Source organism: Nannospalax galili, unplaced genomic scaffold (genome assembly GCF_000622305.1).
Source record: "Nannospalax galili isolate Female #2095 unplaced genomic scaffold, S.galili_v1.0 scaffold188, whole genome shotgun sequence".
Lineage (NCBI taxonomy): Eukaryota > Metazoa > Chordata > Mammalia > Rodentia > Spalacidae > Nannospalax > Nannospalax galili.
Window position 1 is genome coordinate 3200469 of NW_008360325.1, and position 25617 is coordinate 3226085.

Here is a 25617-nt window from a genome sequence, read left to right on the forward strand (position 1 = left end):
TCTCTCTCTCTGTCACTCTTTCATATGTACGTGTGTAAATATTTTCTTAATCTAAAATTTATAATGCTATCAGTGGTGCTTATGTGATTATACTGTACACATTACAAAGAATACAATGAGCTCTCCCCTAAATAAACCACCTAAACCAAAATAAGTGTTGGGACTCTTACACTGACCTGCAGGCTCCTGAGGGAGATAGAACATAGAAAGCCTCAACACAGAGAATTCCAACATTAGCTCCCTTTCTTAATCTAAAATTTATAATGCTATCAGTGGTGCTTATGTGATTATACTGTACACATTACAAAGAATACAATGAGCTCTCCCCTAAATAAACCACCTAAACCAAAATAAGTGTTGGGACTCTTACACTGACCTGCAGGCTCCTGAGGGAGATAGAACATAGAAAGCCTCAACACAGAGAATTCCAACATTAGCTCCCATGGGCCCACTGGAAGAATCAGGGCAGAATAGATGACCAAAGTAAGAAAGACCAAAAAGAGAAACTGAGCATTCTCCTCATTGGCCCTTGACTTCATCTTTGATTTAGAGAGTGACATATACATTCAGCAACTTAAAAGTCTAATGTCTCTTTTCTGAAGCAAACAAAATCTCCGTGTACTGAAAACATGGGCTGATTCTGCTGTCTGAACCATCCTTCACCAGAGGGGGAAGAGGAAGCAAGTCATTCATTTCAAAGTGGATCTCACTGTTTTCATAATATGTTAACAGTGTTCCTTGACATGAATTAAACATTCATCATCATACTTCGTTAAGCACTTGATATTTTCGCTCATCTAATTACAGCAAAGGCCAGGACCAAGATCTGTGGATATCACTGAGTGCGTCAAGAAGACAACTTCTTATAAAATGATGGGCTCTATTTCTTCTGCATGAGACTTCAGAATCCAGATGCATCTTATTCACCCTGCAAGGCCTTATGGACAGAAACCACCATTGTCGGTTCAGTTGTGTCCTTTTAACTATAACTTCTTGTTATTTTCTTCTAAGTTATTAAGTAGAGCAATGAAAATAACAGTATGATTCCTAGAAAGCTCAGAATGTAATTCTTGACAAATCTAACACCATGATCTTTTCAGAAATGTATAATGGGGCCTACTGCCCATTTCCAACCAGACCGCCTTCTTCCTAATGAGAGTGTTCAGCCTCCTGTATTACTGGAGTCCTTAAATTTGACTTATTATTTGAGAATTTCATACATGTATATATTTTATCATACCCACCACCAATTCCACCTTCATTTCCTCCCAGATGGCCTCCGTGTGTTCCTGCCAACTTCATGACCTCTTTTATCACCTGTGAAATCTGAGTCCAAAAATTGCTACCACTCAAATGCATATGGGTGTGACACCATCTATCTAATCGCAATCAGTTTACCATCGTTAATTCAACTTAGGCACAAACTAAATCATTTTTTATATCTTCACAACGTAGATGGATCTACGCATAAGTGTGTTACGAGGAATAATCCAGGCATAGAAAGACAAGTACCACATGAACTCTCAAAATTGATCTCAGGAAAGTTGAGGGTTAGATGGTGGTTAGCAGAGGCAGGAGAAGGTAATCAACAGGGTTGATCGATGGGCGCTAAGTCACTATTAAATGCTTTTGAGCAGCTCTGGTGTGTACGGTAGGCAGAGGAAGATGCCTTTAGGTAGCAGCCATGTACAATGCATGTTATGAAGTTAGAAGGGTTCGGTGGAAGAGAGGATGGGAGAAGGTAAATGGGGTAGCAGTAAACAGACTCACTAAATCCATGTTTAAAGCTGTTAGAGAATAGACAGATAAAAACTTAAAGGAGAATGTATAAGAAAAAAATGAGCAAAAAAAGATAATGTTTGAATAATGAAGAAGTTACTGGTTATTGAAGAGAAACATAGATTTAACCTGAATGAAAACTGCAGTGCGTATGCAGACATCAAAGCACCATGGATGCCACATGATTATGTGTATCTTCATGCATCTATGCACCCATGCATACATGGCAGCACTAACTGGACTTAATGGGTTATCACAGAAGGACGTGGAGTTAGGAAGGGGGACTTGGGGAGGAGATAAAGCAGATGTTGGAGGAGGTGAATGGGGGCTGGAGATGATATTTCATTGTATATGTGTATGAAATTCACAAAATATCTAGAACATATAAATAAAAGATAGTATTTATCAGTCTAAGTTCTGTCACTTTCTTTTTTATTTTCCAATCCACTGTTAAAATGACCAAAGGCTTTTTCTCTTAATTATTGTATTTAAAAAGGTAAAACAGGGCCTGGAGAGATGGCTCGGCAGTTTAAGCACTGGCTGTTCTTGCAGAGGGCCCGGGTTTGATTCCCAACACTCAAATGACAACTAACAACTATCTGTACCTCCAGTTCCAGGGGATCTGACACCCTCTTCTGGCCTCTGTGATCATTGCACACTCAGTTGCACCTACATATGTGCCAGCAAAACACTCACCCAGAAAATGAATGCAATGAATGAAATAAAAAATAAAATAAATACTAAAAATTAAATAATACAGTGAATACATTTAATCAATAGCCAAATGAAGATAAAAATTTCAGCTATGACTCAAGGTCACCATCTCTGATTCATGTACAACCACAGTCTCCTTTGATTCACAATCGACCTGTGTATCCCCTTTCATATCTGCACTATTGATTTAATCATTGAGTCACTAATTATTGAAAACCATATTTGTAGCAAAACCTCAGGAACAGCCTTGATGGTCCTCATCTGTATGAAGAATCAGCTCATATCTGTGTTTCCTTCAAAGGTCAGATTCTGGTTTTCACACATGCATAACTTAATATGCTAACTCACATTAGCTCCATATGTGTCATTGGTTACACCTGGCTGAAGGAGATTACGTTTCACAGTTTTTAATAATGAAGACTAACTTTCAACAAATCATATAAGCCACAAGGACAATGACTAGTACTCACACTCATCTCACGCTCTAGCCCACAGATGCAAGTGATGGGCTCGTGACCACAGGAGATGCTGACATGCCCTCTGGAACACCCATTCTGAGGAATACAGAGCAGAACAGGGAATCAAAAATGACCATCTCCTCCATGGATTCTTTCTTATCCACTTATCTTCTGTGTTAGACCTCAGAGTTTCGGACACATCATCCATCATCATCCAGGATTCATACCTTAGAACTGTCATCTGGGTCCAGATGGGCTCCTTCTCTCCTGATTCTAATCCACAGTGTTTACTGACTAACCTAATAATTCACTGGTAATGCTCTCAGATGCTTCTAACACATGACTATCCAACAACTGTGTGATATATTTCTATAGTAACGTCATAGAAATGTATATCTATAGTCTATTACTTGTCCTTGGCTTTGCATGAACGCATTGCTTAGTATAGTCTTCTTAATCCCCAGTTCTACTGGTTACAGTTTTTGTCATGTGATTATATTTCACATATTGCAAAATTATATTACATCAAACAAGCCATGCAAAGTCAAGGCTGCTCAGTGAGCAATGGTTAATTGAGACGAATGTATTTAGTAATTCTGTGAATACCTTTCCTTGAGTGTTCAGAGAAAGAGAAATTTTGTCTGCTGATCATGGTGACTTTTTTCCTAACATAGGTGCATCATGACAAGTCTAGTCACAGCACATGTCTTTTGCGTATTTTGTGCGGCCACTCCAAAGATACAAGGCAGACAGGGGGTGAAGGCAGTGAGACATCTTGACCGTTGACCCATACTCTCCACCACTGATAAGCATAGACATTTGGACATTTATTTATTTATTTATAACATATTTCTTTTCCTCCATGAGCAATGACTCCATCTACATCATCCTTAGTACAACAGGGAATACATTTGCCCAATTATTACATGCTACTTTTATATTAACACTCATGTTGTAAGTTTAGTTATGTTGTCTTTTTTCACTCATGTATTTATGTGACCCTCGATGCTTTTAGGTAATGTTTTAAACTCATAACAGAAAGATGAAAAACAAGATCCTCCTTTACCCTAGCATTTACCCATTGGAGCCTCTTCACAGAAAGGTACTGGTCTAGATTTCATTTGCGCTAGAACTCAAAGTTCCTGGCAGGTACATGGTATTTATCAAACACGCCTATCATGTAAAAGTCATCATCATTGACCCAGACTAGCCATCTTTCTCTACTGCCAATTAGTTTGTTGATTAATTTATTGATTTAAATATACACAGAGATATAATAAAAAGTAGATCCTTGAGTACTAACTAAAATATATTTATATACTTGCTTCCAGAGTCTATGGTAGACTTTACATACACAATGCAGTCCATCTTCTATAAACCTAGCTCACTGGTCCTTGCATGGACTAGTCAATGCAATACATAATTACATTCTGATATTGAATGATGGCAAATGATGCCTCTGGCATACTTTTTGATAATGCAACAAAGGCTTTTTTTTGAAAAGCCAAAATAGCAACATTGATTATTATCACATACCTTCATTTCATGCTTTTGATACACACATGTATCCATGGAGGCCAAGACCATGGAAAGATGCCTCACTCAGCTCAAAGCATCCAGGCTGAGGACGAGAAAGCAAAGCAGGTCATTAAAAATGTGGACAGTCTATTTCAGTTATATTTATCAACCTTCCGTGGCTCATCCTAATCCAGGAATGCATTATGTGCAACTTATTTATTTCTATTTTCCTTAACCCAGATGTTGACTATTATCTATTAATTATACTGTCTACTTAATTCTTAGATGAAACTATTTCCATTCAGATATCAATGTTTTCAATATACAGCATTAAAATATGATGCCTGGACTTACCATTCACTTAATAACTGGATAACTCTTTATAAATTCATATATATATTATTACATTGACCCGATTATAATAATAGAGTGAACTTAATGAATACATAGACAAAATCAAATACATTCCATCTTACACACAGGGTCATGTTAAACATAGAAGATGAGATGGACTGGGCATGGGGATAAGCCCAGAGTTTATGAACTTCAATTCATATGCTACAAGTGGTCATCACTGATGCAGGACTGATTTCCGTTTTCTCCAATTGTGTTTATTTTGTATATTGATTAATTATATAGCTGAGTCACAGCCCCTCCCCCAAAAGAGTCTTCTTATTCTTAATCTGCACATGGACTCTCTCTAACATTAATCTATCTATGGCACTGAGTCAAACAAGTTTTCATTATTTGCATTAGGAATGAAATATTTTATGCAGTCCCCATATCTGACACTGGTATTCAACTGGCCATAATTAACTATATTATACACTTTAACATTGCTATGTGAAATCACCCAAACTAAGAAGAAAGCTTCTGTAACTCCTGTTGGTTTCACCTTTCTGCTGAGCAGGGTGCAGACAGAGCCCTTGACCTTGAAGGACCCTCTCCTCACACACAGCATTCATCCTGAGTAGAGCAGAGAACAGAGACCTTTCTAACCATCCTGGCTTCTCAGCTCTCATTGACTATCACTGACGACGTTACTCTCATTTTCTTCTACTAAAACGAACTATTTTAAACTTGTCACTGACTTAGAACACTGTCTATCTAGTTTCTTGACCATCATTAGCCAAAGCAGGCTCCATCTAGTTCCCTTTGGACTAAATTGTTTGAAGTATATATTAATGTAGCTCTTGCCTTTCTGTGAACATTTTGAACCAGATGGTGTTTCACCAATATCTATTTATTAATCCAGTTGTTTACTGATTTTTAGATTAATACAATAATAAAAATATGTAACCACCAAAAAAAAATCTATATTCTAGAAGTCTATGTGGAAGAGCATTTAAAACAGAAGAAATGGATTAGCTTCCTTCCACGTGGACCTCGGAGTTTCAGACACGGATTCATCAGGTACGACTCATAAGCCACCTGTGGTCCTCACCGATCCACATCTAATCCTTTCTGTTTTCCAGCCGTTTCTATATTGTCTGTTCATTAAATTGCTAATTTTCTACTAATAACCTCAAACTATATATTTAAAGAACCTAAAAACAGCTTCACTATTCCCGTTCTGCATCTAGAACCTTCTCACGTCAGTGTTTGTATCACATTAACCATCTTGTTTTCTCATGTCTATTAATCTATCAAGCTCATATTTTCACTTAACTGCAATTGATTTTTTTGGTTTGATTTCGCAGTGTGTAATAATATACTGAACGCTGTAAGACTACACCAACCAAGCCAAGAACTTCAGCTGTGCTCACACTGATAGTCACACAGGCCAATCATGGGAGCAACCCCAGAGCCATGACCATGTGACTGTGGGAAATCACTTAACCAGCATCAGTGCCGACATGCTAGTATTACAAAGCAGAGCACAGAGCAGAAGGATTTCATGTCCACGTGGTCCTCCATTTCACTATTTATTCATTTCTCACAACCGATGCATTTTCTTTAAAAAGAACAAACTCAAACTTAAAAACTAACCCAGGAAAAGGGGGAAAAAAAAGTCAAGTTATATGTAAAACCCGAGAATATCTGAAAAAAAAAAAAAAAAAGAACATGGTCCTATCACAGGCCCAGGACAACGTTGCTGACTGATTTCTCCCTGTGTGTGACCTTGAGTGAAGACAGATCCCAAGTACCACTTACTCATGGATTTATAGTATTTGCAAATTAATACTATTTCTTGCCTCCCCTCATATTTTTTAAAATAGGCACATGTTCTGTTCACAATAAGTCTTAATTTTGCCATGGATGCTTTGGAATAACAATCCAAATTCATGAACTACAAAAAATCCAAAGAAAGTGACCTTTGTGTACAGCCAGTTTCTGCTGGATTACTCCCAGAAAAGCTAATACAGCAGGCCTCTGCCTCTACACTAAACTGGAGTTTCAGACATGAATTATTTATGATTCACGATATATAAGCAGCCACTGTCTGGGGTCAGGATCCTAACTCTTCCCCTCTTCCCTTTATGTTATTTATCTATTGAATTTTCAGTTTGCTAACAATAATAAATACCTGAAAGAGCAAAAACCCCAACCATTTATTGAAGCAGCTATAAGAACCATCTATAGGGTAATTTCACTCAACAACCATATTCTTCAGGAATCAGTCTTGCCATTATAACTATCTGCTAAACAGCATACATTGTATCAATCACATAGTGGCTTACGGCTGATTCTTTAATTATATGGATGTATTTTGTAAGCAATACTGTGACTATTCTTCATAAGTAAGCAAGCTGTACTGAGAGGGGTACTTGATTTTTCATTTTTGTCTGTGTTCTTAGCACTCATGTTTCATGTTTAAGTTAGCTGAGGAACGCATGTGGCGACACGAATGGACTATTGAGATTTTCTTCCTATTCTGAGATTTTCTTTCAACTATTTCATTACTTAGCCATTTTGGTATTTATTATTTTGTGGCAGTTTTTCATTCTCTTAAGCAGATAAGTACTTGAACTCACCATAAACCCACAGCCAGAGCCCTGACTATTCCACACCAGTACCTGGCCCACTCATCACCCTAAAAGATGCCCTGCTTGATCCCCTTCATTCTTAGTGAGTTCCAAGGGGCTCAAGTTCAAATGATAATCACTTTGTTCACCACACATCCTCATGTTGGATATGCCTCATTCCGTTCATCTTTATACAGTCCTGTTTATTGATTGCTTCATTTATTGACTTTTAATGACAAAGTCAAAATCTATGAAGCAGCAAAGGCTGAGGAGATGATCCTTTAATAATACCCAAATCTGTATGCTCATCCCCACAATGGCAAACATGCAAATCCCTGCATGCAACAAACCTCAGAAGGTCAGGGTCACTTTAATGATACACACAGAGTCATCCCTCCTTCCATATCAGGGTCCATCCTGGTCCTTCCTTGTGTAATTTTTATATTCTGTCTATTTATAAGAATCACCATGAGTTCTCGGGCATCAACTGTTACATCTCCATATGCTGCTTCTTCATGATAAAAGTGCTGTGCACCTTTATCTCTTAAGGAATATGTAGAGGACATCTAGAATGTTTAAAACCTATAAAAATGAGTGTAGTAGAGGGACTGGGGATTTACTCGTCTGTTAGAATACTTGCCTAGCAAGCACAGGGCTCAACCCTATACACCATAAAGAAAACATAATAGTTAGGAGAAAGGAGAGACATTTTCTTCAATGATGTAGCCCTAGGATGGATGCTATTGCTCCTATGAATAAATCCTCTCCGTGCTCCTGTAACTAACCCTAAGTTAACTGATTCACATGCACACACACACACACACACACACACACACACACACACACACACTCAAGGCATAAAAATGAAAGGGAGCTCATAGAATTGCCACAGGCTCCCACTAACATGTAGACTCTAAAACACTGATATCTTGGAATGAAAGTAGAATCGCTTTCCTCAGATGCTAAGAAGTGGGACATAGGTAAAGGCATGTTGGATAACAGATATTGATATCGGAATCTGGCGGGGGCAGGCATGGTGATGCCACCTTCAAACTCAGCACACAAGAGGACAGCCTGAGGTAAATGTGAGACTCTATGTAAAGGAAAATAAATAAGAGAGATAAGTTGGAGTGTTCTGTAGCACCGTATAGTAACTATACTTTACATCTCATTGTGTATGTATGCATGTGTATCAGTGTTTTGCCTGCATGTATATGTATCCACCACATGTGTGCCTGTTGCCTATGGAGGCCAGAAGAGAGCTTTGGATCCCCTGGAGGTAGAGCTAAAGGTAGCTGTGAGCCACCACATGGGTGCTGGGAGAGTAGCAACTACTCCTACCTGCTGAGCCATCTCTCTAGCCCGTTGTTATATATTTTATAAAGTACTGGAAGAGATTGATGGTGAAAAACATGTAAAGAGATACAGTTGCTCTGGTTTGATTACTACAAACTGTAGACATGCATTGAAGTATCACTCTATGCAACATAACATGCTTATTATGTATCTATTAAAAAGGCAAAATAGCTGAACCTTATCTGTAACTGTAGATCTCACCCAACAAGGAAACATGGTACAATGTAAGAAATCTAAAATGGATAATATACAGCTTTGAAAATTAACAGACAACCTTGAGTTCTTTTTAAATTGGAATCTATTGTACCATGGATTAACCAATTAATAATCTCTGATATTGGGCTGGGCGTGGTGGCGCACGCCTTCAATCCCAGCACTCAGGAGGCAAAGGCAAGCAGATCTTTGTGAGTTTGAGGCCAGCCTGGTCTACATAGTGAGTTCCAGGACAGCTGGGGCTACAAGGGAGACCCTGTCTCAAAAAGACAAAAAAGAAATTCTCTGATATTAAACACGTCCTCCTCACCAGTGCACGTCTGCCTTGATTTCTCTTCTTTCCCTGTTTTTTGTTTTGTTTTTCCTTTTAATTTGGACATTTACGTAACTTTTATAATTTGCTAAAGGTCAAAACACACAAATTGACAAGTACCTGCAACAGGACACTGAGTCCTTATGTGTCTGTGTATAAGCTAGCTGCTGACGTGGGTCACAGGCTGGCTCTATTTTTATCCATGGACAGCAACGTTTGAGACACGAAATAACAAACCTTGTTCCAGTAAACAAGCTCATAACGAGGCTGTACTTTAACAGATTTATCTAGCCTCATTCACAGCACTTGTGTTTATTGATTCCGTTATGACACATTAACACTCAGGAACAGCCTAGCAAAGGCCCCAAACGTGTTTACTGAGTGTTCTTATTAACTATCAATAGACTCTTTTCCAAAAGAGGTAATATAAAAGGTTTGGGCTTTTGTATTTGTAACGGGCTATAAAAAGGTGTGGAAATGTAACAATTAAAAAGCCTACTTAGGAATTTATTCCGTTCATAGCTTCAGTCAGAAGTTTTATAATACTGTTATAAAAGTGTCACAGATGACACTTTTTTTTCCTGCAGACTCTAGAGTTGTAGACATACATGGAAATACATCACGGATCACCTCTCCTGTACCACTATGTTAATCATTGGGCCCAGTTTGGATGTCTTTTACTTCCATAAAAATCTATACACTTGTTCACTGATTTTTCCCTTCTCCAAAAGTAATAGTTGTCTGTGAATCATAATTCCCAAAAAGAAGCTCCTCACCAATCCCAATACCTATGTGTAGATTTGCTTGTGCCATTGAATCCATCTCTTTTATTAATCATTCAAATTGCTAAAAAAAAATCAATTTAGCTACATAATCAATTCCTTAATACAATATTTCATAGCAATCTATATTTTTCACTGGGTCATCTTGGATTATATTTGATATTAACTAAACAGTAGCCAGTGGCCATCTGAAGCAGACCCATTCAAACACCAGATCACTGGCTCTGTTACTTACATTGGTCCCATGCTTCTACACAGAGAGGAGACTGGGGCTTGCAGATGCTTAAGCAGAAGAGGGTCCATCCTGAGAAGTATGAACAGAGACAGAAAAAACATTAAGATATTCTCTCCCTCTGGAATGCAGGCAACAACTTAGGTTGTCTTTTAAATGGACCTCAGAGTTCCAAATATGTATTCTTGGCCACAACTCATCGGCTACCAAGAATGGTCATCACTGATTCATGTTTGAGATTCCCTTTCATCGTTCATTTCTGTGTTTTCATGGGATTAATTTTTTATTCATTGATGATGATAAAACAAACACAGGATTCATAAAACCCAAGAATAAGCCATGTGAATCCTTCACATACTGTGTCTTTGACCAATGAACTCAGTGCTACTCGTTATCAAACAATCAGCAAAATATCTCAAATTCAATTTGTTATCAGGCAATAGTTAATTCAGAATACTAATTAATTTGAGCAATACCACAATATTTTGGAGCAAGTCATCAAAATCAAGACCAGACCTTATTTACTTAGAGTGGTCAAACCCACAGGCAGCGAGATCAGGAACACAGCAGATGGTTAAGTGATTGTGAAGAGTTCAGAGAGGAAAAGAAGATAAAGAAAAATGGGCCTTCTTTACACTGATGGAAGTCTAGTCACTGCACAGTCATTTAGGTGTCTATTAGTGTGTTGGAATGCTTACTCACTTTCCCATTCACATCACAAATAAACTTGCATTTGTCTCTATCATCCCCCACTGAAGGCACAGTGTACTGACTTGACCAACCATTCCCACTGGCATCAGTATTAATTTTCTTCCTGTGCCTGTAACATTGTAGAGCATGCCTCTCGTTCCCTCCCCCATCTTCTCTCACCCCCTCATTAATACTCTATTTTTCTCAAGCACTGCTACTTTAATAGAAATCTTCGGGTCTGTGACCACTGGCAGGACGGCTCAGGTAGATGCCCCCATACCCATACACATACAGGCAGGAGTAATTAGACTCAGTGAGTTATATTTAAAACTTTTTAGAAAAAATAGGAAAGTGCATGAAGTGGAGACGTGTTTGGGGGACCTAAGTGGGGTTGGAAGGAGGAATGGGGCGGTATATGATGAGGATATTTGTACACATGTATGGAATTTTCATAGAATCAATAAAAGTATTTTTAAGCATCTTATTTTATTCATGCATACAAAGACGAGAACAAAGTCCTTGTATTTTCCTGAAAGCCGTCTACAGAATCACGCAAACAAGATGGATGAGAGTCCTTGTACATTGGGCCTTTGAGACCCAGATGTAAATTATTCATCCATTCTGACGTCTATGTCTGTTGTCAGCAATGGTTCAGGGCTTGGACTCTTCATTCTCAATTAAGTATGTTGACTGTTTAATGCATTAATTCACTAATAAAATCAGCACCTTGAATAAAAGCTCCAGGGTGAGCTCCTTAAGTATTCTTATCATCTACACAGAGATCATTTGTTCCACTAAATATTCTTCTTTGATTAATTATCATAATGCATACTTTAGTTAATCAATATAATGCTTCATATCGATGCCATATTTGTCCCTAGGATATTAGTAACCATCTTTGAATATATTTAATGCTTTGTTAAAGGTTACTATGAATACCCTGAGTCCCAGACCACCCAAACCAAGACTAGGATGATGACTGTTACAGTGGACCAATGCTCCTACCTACCTGGAATTCCAGAGCAGGGAGGAACGCTTCAGTCCGCTCATGTGCACTCATTCTAAGATATGCAAATAACGGACACGGAAAGGACAGTAAGACATTCCATTGATCCATCTTTCTGACACTCGCCTGCTCAGCTGTGTCATAGTAGGTGGGAAAGCATTTGCCATTTTTCTCTAAAGAAAACCAAGACAATTCAAGTTTCATTATTTGCTGTCTCTACTATTCCTAAAGAAGACACTTTAATAATTTACATTTCCTAATAAACCTCGGGATGTTTAATATGCATATAGTTTATGCTGCTGAGCCTCGGGTAGAAGCAGGAGGGATGCTTTGCATTCTCCACTATACTTATAATCGAATGCTAGGTATTTGCTTGTGTTACTTCCAAGAATGTGACCTCTCTCATTTTCCTAATACCTATCTAGAGAGTCACTCACAGCAATGATAAACTATATCCTTTGTGTAACTGGACCTCAGAGTTTCAGACACTCAGCATCCATCATCGTAACTCATTACACTAGCACTTATCATCATGGGTGCAGGCTGGGGGCCTCTTATTGCTCATCTACATAAGTTTATTAAACAAGTAATTAATCCAGTGGTCTTAATTTTTAAAGCTGTGATTCATAAAAGCCTAAGGACAAGAGCAATGAGTATTCTTCCTGCCTTCGGGGTCCTCCGCCATATTCATATCCTGTTCGCTGATCATCCTCATTGACGAATTTATAAATGTACTCCATACTTATTCCACATTTATAATTTTCCATAGTCAGTCTTTTAGGTATCATTTCACACTTTTAATAATGTAAATGCTTTAAGACAAACTCACGAAGACATGAACATTGACTACCATGCATGGTCTCTATGCACCCCAGCGGAGTCCTAAGCAAGCTGGAAAGCATCAGTCCTAGGATGGTAAGAATGGTATCTCTAAACAGTGCTGACTTACTTCCCTTCTGAACTCGTTCACTCAGGTATTCATTAATTTTTTCATATTATACACCATCCATATCAAAATAAACAGCACTGTATATGTGTTTGTGTGTACATGTATCATCTACACTTAAAAAATTAAACATTTCTTCTCAGTGTTAATGCTTATATGATCCTTAGAGAAAGAAATAAGACCTTTGGCCCGTTCGGTTCATAAAATACATCAGTGTATATATTTCGTGTTGCATTACACATATTTACAGTTTGACAAGGCTTGTATATATTTACTTAGAAGTTGTTTATTGATCTATAAATAATCTACACTAACAAAATGCAGCATACTGATGCAAAATAAAAGAATATCCTGGACCAGTAAGGTAGCTCAGTGGGCAAAGCCACTTACCACCAAGCCTATAGACCTGAGTTCAATCTGTAGGACACACATGGTGGAAAGAGAGAACTGACTTCTGCAGGTTGTCTTCTGACCTTCAGAAGCATGCTAGGACATACATTATCTCCCCCAAGTACATGCATGCAATAAAACAAGGTCCTTGTATATCCCTAATATTCCTCCAAATGATCACTAACAAGACAGTAGCAGGACAAGAGGGTGTCTGTCTTGGGAAGCAAAGTCCCAGGCATATGGTATTCACCATCCAGGACCCCTGTGCCACTGAGTCCCCATCACTGGTCCAGGTGTGAACCTATCTTCATTCTCATGTGAAGTTGCTTACTGACTGACTCACTGGTTCACTAATAATAATTAGATGACTGTGAGTCATGAGAATCTCTAGGACAGCATCCTTCTGTAACCCCATTGTTTGTCTTTGGAATCATTTCCTAATTGAATATGCATCCCCATCGATCATCCTCATAGCTGTCAACAGCAATTAATCAATATGCTCATACAATCCTTACTCATTCTGTGGACCATAGTTGCCTTTCAAAAATTATATTTCAAGAAGGAGCTGTGGGGTCTGCAGATAGGGAGGGGGTCTAAATATGTGAAGATGTACTGTATGAAATGCACAAAATTCAATAAAATTATATACTGAAAATTATATTTCATACTAATTTTAAATGTTACAGGGAACATCCTTTTAAAATATCCAAACCAAGAAAAGAACTTTGTTATAGGGGACAAAGTACTCCTACCCACACAGGCAACTGTGGAAGCTAGGAACTTGCAAATGCTTAAGCCAGCTCCGGTGTTCATCCTGAGAGACAACAGGCGGAGCAGAATAGACCAAAGTCAAGACATAGTCAAGTTACCTGGGTATGCACTAATTTGAAGAACTTTATTTAAACGCATTATTGCTTTGCCACGTTACAGGTTTCATATTTTATCTATATTTACATGTTCAGGGCAGCTACATTTACCCATTTATAATAATGGAATCCAACTCCATTAAAAACAATGGAAGGAAACAGTCTCTTTATATCCCTAACATCTGTATTTAACATCCCTTCAAACAGAAAAGATATATTTGATTTTCTCATTATCAGACCTTAAAGGCCCAGACACTGTATTCCCAGCATGGGAGACATACGTGTTTCTCCCAGCTTGGGCCCTGGATTATTTATTCTCATCTGTATTTGTTGACTGGTTAGTTGATAGTTCACAGATACTAATAAAACAGGAATCTATTAATAACAGAAACTCAACAAAAGAAACTTAATATTTTTCCATAGAATTTTTCAGTAGTAGTTTTGTTACACACTAACACTTTTTTCTGTCTCCTTGCATACATTAAGAGTCGACACAGAAGGGGCTGGAGAGAAGGTTCAACAGACAAGATAACCAACTGCTCTTGCAGAGACCATTCCTAGCAACCACAGTGGGCAATTCACAATGGGGGGCACCTGTACCCCATACACAGACACACATATACATAATTTTCAAATACTTTTTTTTTAAAAAAAGTAGGTACAGATATATTTTCCTTCTTCATCTTTCCTTGCTTATACATGCATCTCAAGTCATTCATTTGGATTATTTTTGAGACGAAGTCTCATATAGCCCAATCTGGCCTCAAACTCGCTTGCTCTACAGCACAGCAGAGGGCAAAGCCAATGGAGGCATTTCCTCCATGACCCCTCGTGTCTGTGAGCCACTGTGTCAGATACACAGTCGTCCACGTGTATCTGACTCATCTTATTTCATTTTCTACTAAGAAAAGCAAAATGATATCAAACTTTCATTAACCCAGCACAAGAATACTAGCCCTTATTTATAGATTCTCTATCACTGTAAGTCATAATAACCATCTATGAATATCCAGCCCTTAACTCATGATCACTATTAACAGTGTTTTCTTCACACCATTTCTTCACAATGAGACGATGCTGTGACCTCTTCATCTTATTTATAATTGTACATTTATTCATTCTATTTTAAAATTATTTTAGATAAAAACTGTACCCACTTGAAGTGTGCAAGGTACTCTAATTGTGCGTTCTTATTTATCTATTTAGTGCAAAAGACTCAAAATTAACAAACACAAACAGCTCAAACAAGATCCACCTAAAATTCTAACTCTATCTGCAGAATCAGGTCTGAAACAGGCAGTAAGCTACAGTTACTTTTATGTTGACTTCAGTGTTCCAGACACTCCAGCACCTGTGACTCACCAGCAGCAGCCACATCGATCAGGCCTCTGTTGCTTCACTTTTTATGCCCCAGCCTTGCTTTACTATTTAACTCATCAGCTCCCTGAGAGCAATTAAGAAACTATGAGATCCATGCAAACAAAATATGAATAAGCCTTGATGAGGTCTTCATCTAGCTAGGTAATAATTCATGACAATATAACTATAATGCAAACCTGTATTACCAGATACGTCTCTATGAGATGGGGGCCAGTCTGGTCTATATAGGGAGTTCAAGGACAGCTGGGCCTGCAGGGAGACTTTGTCTGAAAATAAACAAATAAACAAACAAGATAAAACAAACAAAAGATACAGCCCTATCTCTATTACCTTCCACATTTAATTTATTTGGTCATTTATGTGTTTATTTTTCTGGACAAAATGCACATATATGCTATAACATTAGTGTTAAGATCATTATGAGAGCATGGTGTGGTGGTGCACGCCTTTAGTCCCAGCACTTGGGAGGCAGAGACAGGCATGTCTCTGTGAGTTCCAGGCCAGCTGGGGCTACAGGGAGACCCTCTCTCAAAAAGACCAAAAAAAAAAAAAATAGGTCATCAACAAGAAGGAACACTTTGACCAAAGACCAACATTTTTTCTGAAGTACTAGAGATGGAACTGGGATCTTGTGGATGCTGGACAGAATAGGTGATCACTGCTGGGTGAGGGAGAGTTAAGCTTTTTTAAAAGAGAGATTCTCGATAGGTTGACTAGACTCCAGTGAATGAACCTGTACTGAGGACCACAAATTTGACTTGATAGGCCTTGACATATATGACAGAATGCGTGACACCCAGTGGGGGTTGCTATGGGGGTACAGATGGGGGAGGTGGTATATAGATGATCAAGATGTTTTGTATAGGGGCTGGAGAGATGGCTCAGTGGTTAAGAACACTGGTTGTTCTTGCAGAAGACACAGTTTGATTCCCAGCACCCACATGGGAGCTAACAACTGTCTGTAACTCCAGTTTCAGGGGACCCAACTGCTTCTTCTGTCCTCCACAGGCATTGCAGGACACAGGTGCACTTACACACATGCAGGCATAACACTCATACACGTAAAATAAAAATAAATATTTTTTAAAAGATGTTCTGTAGGAAGTGCACAAAAAAATCAATAAAAATGCATTTTAAAAAACTCATTATTCTCGTATGCATTAAAAGCCTCTGTTCTCACTGTATATTCTTAGTAAGTTTGATTCTTTCCATGAGTCCACCTGCAATGCAATAAAAATCCCTTAACATTAAGAGCAAGGACATAATGCTTCCAATATTCCCACATCTGTGTGGAGGACCATTTCTGACAGAGACAGGGTGAGACATTATGGTGTGGAACGTTTCTGATCTATAGTCACCATCCGCGACTCATATAACCCCAACAATCATCATCGATCCACGACAGAGCCTCTGCTTCTCAGTAACTTCTACTCTTGTTTATTGATAAATCCATCACTTTACTAATAACATTTAGGTAAGTATGATCCACAAAAAGTTAAGAAGACCCTTAAGGATAGCTTGCAGTCATCAAAAGGACCTTCTATTACATTGACTATATATATATATATATCTTTGTCAATCTCAATTTTCCAAGTATAGATTATTCAGTATAATGCCCAAGGCCACGCTGTATTTCCTAATCAGCAATAGTTGGCATTAGGGGATTCTAGGTAATGTTTTTACCAATACCACAAACCTATTTTAAAATCCTCCCAAACCAAGATAAAATCTTTATACTCACATTGGTCTCTATGCATCTGACACATGGGGAAATCTCAGACCTGGTGATGAGGGGACAATGCCTAGATCACCCAGGAAGCACCCATTCTGACAATACAAAGAAGAATGGATTAGGAAAGATTGATATTTTGTCCATTCATTCTTTCATTTTATTACCCACTGAAGTAGGAATTGAATTGGGATGGCATTTTTCCTTAAGAAAACAAACAACGCTGGGTGTTTGAGCCCTGACTTAAACAGGGACTTAGGTTATTAATTTTACTATGTATGTTGTCCATGGCTAGTAACACCTTTGAGCCACTTATTTCTAAGTGGATTTCCATGGTTTCCATATGTACTACTATTTATTTTTTGGTTACAGTTTGTTTGATTGATTGATTTTGAAACAGGGTCTCCCTATAGCCCCAGCTGGCCTGGAGCTCCCTATATAGGCCAAGTTTGCCTCAATCTCACAGAGATCCATCTGCCTCTAAGGCATGGACCACCACACCCAGCTATGATTATTTCTTGATTGGTATAACTTGCTTTTCATATTATTGAACAATGCCCACTTAGTCTTTATTTATGTATTTGTGTAAGGAGCTTCATTGATTCAACTTTCAAAAAGAATGAAAATTTAAAAAATAAAAAACAGAAATGAAGAACATACTTGAATATTCCTAATATTGCTAGAATCGGTACATATACACTAGATGTCTTAAGGTATGGAGCTCAGACTTCCAGACCTGTAGTCATGATCCACGGCTCATACACAACAAATGCTCATCACTTATCCAACCTTGGCCTCTAGTTCTCCATGAAATTCTATGATTCTTTATTCTTCAATATTCATTTCACAAATGAAAATTACATACTTATGAACCACAGACCCTTAAGAGACAGATCCGCAAGTGTAATGCACAGGTACGTGGAGGCTTTTGCCACATTGACGTGTCGTTTTAATCAATCATAATTTATAAACATTAATTTATCAAATTTATAGTTTTTTGGCAATGACCTATTTCTCATTGGGTCATCACTATGAGAGTCTATGGAATGCTTTTGACACTGGAGTCTATGTAATGCCTTTGTGAGGACAGAGGAACGAATTAACTAAAAGCAAGGCAAGAACTCTGACGATACTCACGTGTCCTTATGCTCCTGACACATATGGACATCCATGAACCTGGCAAGCAGTGCATCGCACTCACCTGAGAATAGAAAATAGAAAAGAGCACAGAAAGATTCCTATTCCCTCCACAGACAGAGTACTTTGTTCATTCATTAGCCCATGAAGAACTGAGTAGCCGCGACTGGCCCTTCTTGAGAAGACCTGTCACCTCTGATCAATTTATATCTTGATAAACTCCCATCATATTGTTTCAGAAATATTTTTCAGAAATATTAAGGCATTTCCTGCTGTGATGCATATTTTCATAAATTAGACAATGCTCATTGACTTATTGTGATTGAGGAATGATTCAGTCGTTAATCTGGTTATAAAATGGAACAAATTACATGAATAATAATTCATTGATCCAATTATAAAAACAGGATAAAAATTCACATTCAAAAAGCCCAGGAAGAATTTGAGTATTCCTAACATCCAACCCTAGGAATAAAGGTAGACCTCAGGCTTCCAGGGCTATCATCATGATCCATGTCTTATGCACCACCAGTGGTCATCATCCAGCCAACACTGATTCCTCCTTTTCTACGCTGATTTTATATTTGTTGACTATGAAATATAAATGGATAATTAACTATTTAATGGAAAATTATATGTTTAATTATCCATTAATAATTATTAGGTAACTATGAAGCACAGAAAACTAAGAACAAGATCATTACAAACAATTTAAATCTCTACAAGGCTCTCAGGCCGTGTTATCTCTTTACCTTGTCAATACTGATTAAACAACCCATTACTTCCAGGCAACTCCCTCTTCATCATCAAGCCATCGTCGACTTCCTTAGGCTACATGTAAAGTTCCATCAAGACAGGGCACACCCTTTAACAAGTAAGTAGGCCAAGAGAAGGCCGTGGAGTACTCACACTGTTGCTCTCTAGGTGCCTAACATGGAGGTGAGCGCGGACCTCACGACCAGGGCAGGATGCCTCAGCCACCTCGCTGTGTTCCTTCTCAGAGTACAAGACAGAACAAATGAGAAAGGTCACTGTCCATCAGTCCGTCCTCTTCGGCTCGCTGGTCTCCTTTCATTCCTTTAGTCCCTTAAGTAGAAAATTGACTAGGAATCACAAACACCTTAGAGAAATTCATAAATGTACTTTGTGACTATTTACAGGATGGGTACACATTTTCCTTACTAAATTTTTATTTTACAAACATTGATTAATCAATATATCCTTCACAGCTATGCCACACTGATCATAAACGGGCTGGGCTAGAATCGCTGGATTGTGCATATGTCCTCATCAAGACAGGACATAGACTTTAATGCCCTCTCCAAATGAAGCCGAGAGATTTATATACACACTGTTCGTAATCCTCCTAACACAGAGGGCCAACCATGGATCTGTGCAGCAGGGAGGGAGCTAAATTAGAGTGCTGACAATAAACCACAACAAGTCACTTCTAAAAATGGTTTGCTGTCTTTATGCTTACATTTGTTTCTCTTGGTTTTTAATTGAAATAGGACCTCAGACTAAATGTAAACATGTGACCTATCCCAGTCTAGTTCTGAATTCACAATTCTCTTGCCTCAGCCTTCGGAATTCCAAGGGGTTCTGGGAAAGGACAAATATCCCCAACTATTCCCAAGGGGGGGGTGGGTTTTTAAAAATATTTTATTTATTTATTTATTTATTTATTTATTTATTCATTTATTTATTTTAGGTCTTTTTGAAACAGGGTCTCCCTGTAGCCCCAGCTGGCCTAGAATTCACTTTGTAGACCAGGCTGGCCTTGAACTCATAGAGATTCACCTGCCTCTGCCTCCCAAGGGCTGAGACTAAAGGTGTGCACCACTATGCCTGGCTATTCTTGAGTTTTTAATTTCAACTCGTTAGTCACTTTAGAATGAACAAAAATGTGGTAATATTTTATTTCTTTGAAAAAACACTACATTGAATGTCTGGAGAGATGGGTCAGCTGTTAAGAGCACTGGCTGCTCTTGCAGAGGACCTGGGTTCGGTTCTCAGCACCCACATGGTGGCTAACAACTGTCCATTTGTAATTCAGTTCCAGGGGAATCCAACACCTTCTTCTGACCTCCAGGGGCACTGCACGACACAGGTGCACTTACACACATGTAGGCAATATACTCATACACATAAAATAAAAATAATAAATGAAATATCTTTTTATTTATTATTTATTCTGTATGTGAGGTGGGTATTTTTTTATTTTTTATTTCTTAGAAGAAACATTTCATTACAGCTTTAACATATTCAATAACAATTTCCAGAGCAAAGATACATCTCTTTCAAAAGTGGCTATAAAATTTTTAGGTTCACATTTGAATTAACATTATACAATATTGAACTCAGTTTAAACACTGTAAGACATAAAATTGAATGAGTTTTTAACCTTTAAAAAAGCCGCCTCCCAGATGGCGCCCTCCCATAGCCCCCCCCCCACTAGAGCCGTTATACTCTGATATCCCTGCTACTGTCTGCTGTGTGTCATGGTCAGTTGCACTCGGATCCTTGGCACCTGTATATGCATATAAAGTCATCAGGTAGATTTCAATGGTAATGTTTATCATCTCTACTAATTAATATGACATAAGTTTTTATGCTTCCTCCTCAAATATAATTCATTTTTTAATTTGTTGATTTTTGTGTGTGTATATCACACAGAACATCCCAAATCATTTTATTCAACTATACACCCGCCTCCCAGATGGCGCCCTCCCATAGCCCCCCCCTCCACTAGAGCCGTTATACTCTGATATCCCTGCTACTGTCTGCTGTGTTGTTGGCACCACAGCCATTCCCCACTACTTGCCTTCTGGTGAATCTAGTCAGCCTATCTAAAGGTCTTTGTTTTAGGAAGGTCAGCTGTTCCTCATCTAGCAGCAATCAGTTGTCAATATTCCTTTAGATAAGATTGGGGTCTGCTGTTCATTTTCCCAGTTCTATCCTGGGTTACTATCTGGGAGTCCCTTGGGCCACCCTGGCCAACAACTCAAAAGAAGGTATCTCCTATCTGGCATTGTTGCTTGTTATGTAGCCTTTAGCTATACATATGGACTCTTAAAAATTATAAGTATAATCTTTGGTTATACTTTCCTTTTGGCTGTTTAAGGCCATACAGTTGGCCCAGATAAACCAATTTATTTTAACTGTTAAAGTCATTTGAGAATCTGTTCCTCAGGGGTCACATGGGCTTGGGAGGAGCTCCTGGCTCCTTTCTTTTACCAGTTCCATCTATGTGAAGATAAGTCAAAGGTCCTACTCAACCATGGCTGGTTTCTCTTGGAAGCATGGAGGAAATGTTTCCTCTGTGTTGACCCTCCTTTTTGTAGAATGGACACTGGTTCAAGTCCATTTGATGGGGTCTCCATGGCCTCCCTGAACACGAGGATAGGTGACTCACTACAACAGGACATTTTGAGAGATGCTCAGGGTCCCCTGGAACTAGTCGACCTTGGAGGGCAAGGAGCAAAAACTGTCCTTTAAGTCCCTCTGACCAGATTAGTATAGGCCTCAAAGTATGTCTGTTAAACACCCAAGAAGGTTGGTTCCACCAGTCTGGTACTTTTAGTTACCATGTGCCATGTAGATAAAGCTTGGAAAAGATCAAAAAAGAAAAGAAAAAATACAACATTGGATGTAGCTTTGCCCCTAGAAGGACTTAGAACAACACTGGATGTGGCTTTGCGCCTAGAAGGACTTAGAACAACATTGGATGTGGCTTTGCCCCTAAAAGGACTTAGAACAACACTGGATGTGGTTTTGCCCCTAAAAGGACTTAGAACAACACTGGATGTGGCTTTGCCCCTAAAAGGACTTAGAACAACACTGGATGTGGCTTTGCCCGTAGAAGGACTTAGAACAACACTGGATGTGGTTTTGCCCCTAAAAGGACTTAGAACAACACTGGATGTGGCTTTGCCCCTAGAAGGAGTTAGAACAACTGCACTTACACTCCTCACCATTTTCAGCCAACGTTGTAACTCCCCCCTCCTTGACTAAAAGGCTTCACTGCTTTTAAATGCATAAAGACCATTATATTCATAATTTGAAATAATTGTCATAATTATCTTTCCAGCTTTATTTATGTATACATCGTGAAAATTCATTCACTGATTCAGTTACAAAAGCAGGAACACAGACCTGCTTTGACCATAACTATAGATTTTATACCTCCATTAACAGATGTACATTACATTATCCCAATGTAGACCTCAGACTCCCTGACTTGTAGTCCTCGTCAATGACTCATAAACCACCAGTGGTCACCACTGATCCAACACTGGCCCTCCATATCTCCATTCATTTCTACATGTTTATTGAGCAGCTGCTCATGTCACTGATAACATTTGTATAATTGTGTATCATAAAATCTAAGATCAAGGAGCTGGAGAGATGGTTCAGGGGTTAAGAGCACTGACTGCTCTTGAAGAGCACCCAGGTTCAAATCCCAGCAACCACATGGTGGCTAGCAACTGTCTGTCCATAACGCCCTCTTCTGACCTTCATGAGCATTGCATGACATGAGTGCCCTTACATACATGCAAACAGTACACTCATACACATAAAATAAAAATAATAAATAAAATACTTTTAAAAATCTAAGAACAAGATCTTTAAGTTGACTTGAGAGTTCTGTACAAGAGCTTTGCCACACTAAACTTTTCTTTCATCACAATTTTTCATGGTGCAAAACAGTATTGTACAACATACTCTATGCAGATGCCATACCAGGCCATGGCTGCTCTCCGTTGATAAAAGCAACACTATGAACATCCCTTAGAGCAAACCAAACCAAGACAAGAACACTGGCTGTGCTCACATGGTGTCTGTTCTATGTAACACATCACACACCTCATGACTGGAGAAGAAGGCATGGAACACCTTGCTGATATCCATCCTGGGAGGACAAGCAGAAGAGATTACATGAAGCTTGACATGCTCTTTAATTATCACGCTGTATGCCAGACAGCATTATGACTCTCTTCTTATTTCTAATATAAGAATGTATTATATGACAATGTTTTCTTCTTGAAAAAGCCAACATTGGACAGGCTCAGAACCAACCAACAGATTTGGTGATAACTGTCATTACTACGGATCTTCAGTCATACTCCCTGAATGTCCTCCTGTGTCTGGTAGATATTACCAGTATTCCTGCTCTAGAATTATTTGCTAAATAAGTAAAATGTCTTACCCAATTTATTTTATTTATATTTCTATTTAATTCTAAAAGTAAAGATGACCTAAGATTGATCGCTATGATCATAGCCGTGCACTAGGGATTTCGTGATGTGGACCTCAGACTCCCAGACCTGTAGTCATGATCCATGGCTCATGCCACCAGCCCTGTAGTCATGATCCATGCCACCACGCCTCTACTGGGCATCACAGATCCATTATCGGCACTCTGCTTTGCCACTAATTTATGCACGTTTACTGAGAAACTGATCACAAGCAATTTTTACACAAGTAATTGTGTATCACAAAAATCTAAGAAGTTTCCTGAATAGACTTCAGTCTCAACAGGATTCTTTGTCATAATCCTAACTTTGCAAAACTGCATTAAGCATGGTGTTTCATGCACATGTCATATTAATCATGGCTCCTTTCCTAGAGGATAAGAAGTGCTCCTATCAATACAGTGAACATCCTTAAAAGCCACACACAGCAAGACAGGAACACTGACTGTACTCACATGGGATCCATCATAACAACAAAAAGAAGATCAGGAAGTTCATGACCGGAGAAGAATGTGTACCTCAGTGTGGCGCTATGCATGCTGGGAGAACAAAGCAGAACAGAGTACAGAGAGTCACATTCTGGTCACGAAGCACTCGGCCTGCTCTATCACACGTCTCTTCTTACTCCTCATCTAGGTCGTAGTTGCACTGGATGCTTTCTCCTTGAGAAACAGGCATTGGACGGGGGGGGGGGTTGCACCAATAACTTTGGCCTATAATATTAATTCATATGTGATTCTTTGCCACTCTTTTTGAAAACCCCACAGAGTGTGACAAATATTTTTAGTATTTTTCCAGGAAAATTATTTGCTCAAATTGTGAAATGTCTGACCATATTAGTGTTTACTTTGTTAAATGATTCCTAGCAATCGTGTATCTAGGTATACACTAGGTAATTTGTTTTTAATTTTGTTTATTATTTTTATTTTATCTGTAGGAGTGTATTGCCTGCATGTATGTAAGTGCACCATATCGTGCAATGTCTGTGGAGGTCAGAAAGGGTGTGGAATTCCCTGGAACTGGAGTTGTGTATGGTTGTTAGTTGCCATGTGGGTGCTGGAAATTGAAACTGGGTTCTCTGAAAGAGCAGCCATTGCTCTTATCCACTGAGCCATCTCAGCAGCAGGGTAATTTATGATGTGGACCTCAGACTCCCAGACTTGTAGTCATGATTCACGGCTCATACGCCACCACCCCACTTGCAGTCATCACAGATCCAACGTCAGCCTTCCGCTCCTCATCAATTTATCCAAGTTTATGAGTGACTGATTAGTACTAATATGTAGACAATTTTAGCTCAAATCTCTAAGTAAAAGACCCTTAAATAGACTTGAGAGTTCTACAGGATCTTTGGCCACATTGAGTGTCACTTTAAACAAAACATTAAATTTGCAAAACTGATAGTTCATGTATATTCCATATTAATCTTCATATTCCTAGATGACCAATGGTGCTCTATCAATACGCTGAACATCCTTTAAAGGCAACCCCGACCAACAAAGTAATAGTGACCGTACTCACGCAGTATACATCCTAGACACACAAAGAGGGGATCACAAAGTTCATGACTGATGAGGAAGGTGAAAATGTGCTTGAGCAAATCCATTCTGGGAGCACAAACAGGAGAGCACAGAGAGCGTCACATTCTGTTGAGTATCAAGCACTTGGCCCACTTGTATCCCAGGATACTTCTTACACCTCATCTAAGTCAGTACTGCATTGTGATGTTTTCTTCTTGGGAAAACAAACATTGGCCATGACTGGGATCCTGCCAACAATCTTGACCCGTAATTTCAAGACATTAGCCCTTCTCTCTGAATGATCTACGGAGCATGGCATGTTTTATTCTTCTTCTTGTCGAATTATTTGCTCAGTTGCCAAATGTCT

General features: G+C 38.8%; 6 non-coding genes and 3 pseudogenes across 6 annotated transcripts; all 9 read right to left on the reverse strand.

Annotated features, from left to right (window-relative positions):
• Nucleotides 1-5848: 5848 nt before the first annotated feature.
• LOC115068863 lies at nt 5849-5920 on the reverse strand. The gene has a single exon (XR_003848221.1). It is a non-coding gene; the product is annotated as a small nucleolar RNA SNORD113/SNORD114 family (small nucleolar RNA).
• A 4567-nt stretch (nt 5921-10487) lies between these two features.
• Nucleotides 10488-10561, reverse strand: LOC115068890. Its single transcript, XR_003848231.1, has one exon. It is a non-coding gene; the product is annotated as a small nucleolar RNA SNORD113/SNORD114 family (small nucleolar RNA).
• Nucleotides 10562-12493: 1932 nt separating this feature from the next.
• On the reverse strand, nt 12494-12568 carry LOC115068893. Its single transcript, XR_003848234.1, has one exon. It is a non-coding gene; the product is annotated as a small nucleolar RNA SNORD113/SNORD114 family (small nucleolar RNA).
• Nucleotides 12569-16941: 4373 nt separating this feature from the next.
• LOC115068904 lies at nt 16942-17008 on the reverse strand (annotated as a pseudogene).
• Nucleotides 17009-18053: 1045 nt separating this feature from the next.
• Nucleotides 18054-18125, reverse strand: LOC115068881. The gene has a single exon (XR_003848227.1). It is a non-coding gene; the product is annotated as a small nucleolar RNA SNORD113/SNORD114 family (small nucleolar RNA).
• An 827-nt stretch (nt 18126-18952) lies between these two features.
• LOC115068896 lies at nt 18953-19025 on the reverse strand. The gene has a single exon (XR_003848235.1). It is a non-coding gene; the product is annotated as a small nucleolar RNA SNORD113/SNORD114 family (small nucleolar RNA).
• Nucleotides 19026-22694: 3669 nt separating this feature from the next.
• Nucleotides 22695-22766, reverse strand: LOC115068866. The gene has a single exon (XR_003848223.1). It is a non-coding gene; the product is annotated as a small nucleolar RNA SNORD113/SNORD114 family (small nucleolar RNA).
• A 1015-nt stretch (nt 22767-23781) lies between these two features.
• LOC115068886 lies at nt 23782-23886 on the reverse strand (annotated as a pseudogene).
• Nucleotides 23887-24869: 983 nt separating this feature from the next.
• Nucleotides 24870-24949, reverse strand: LOC115068865 (annotated as a pseudogene).
• Between the last annotated feature and the right edge of the window lie 668 nt (nt 24950-25617).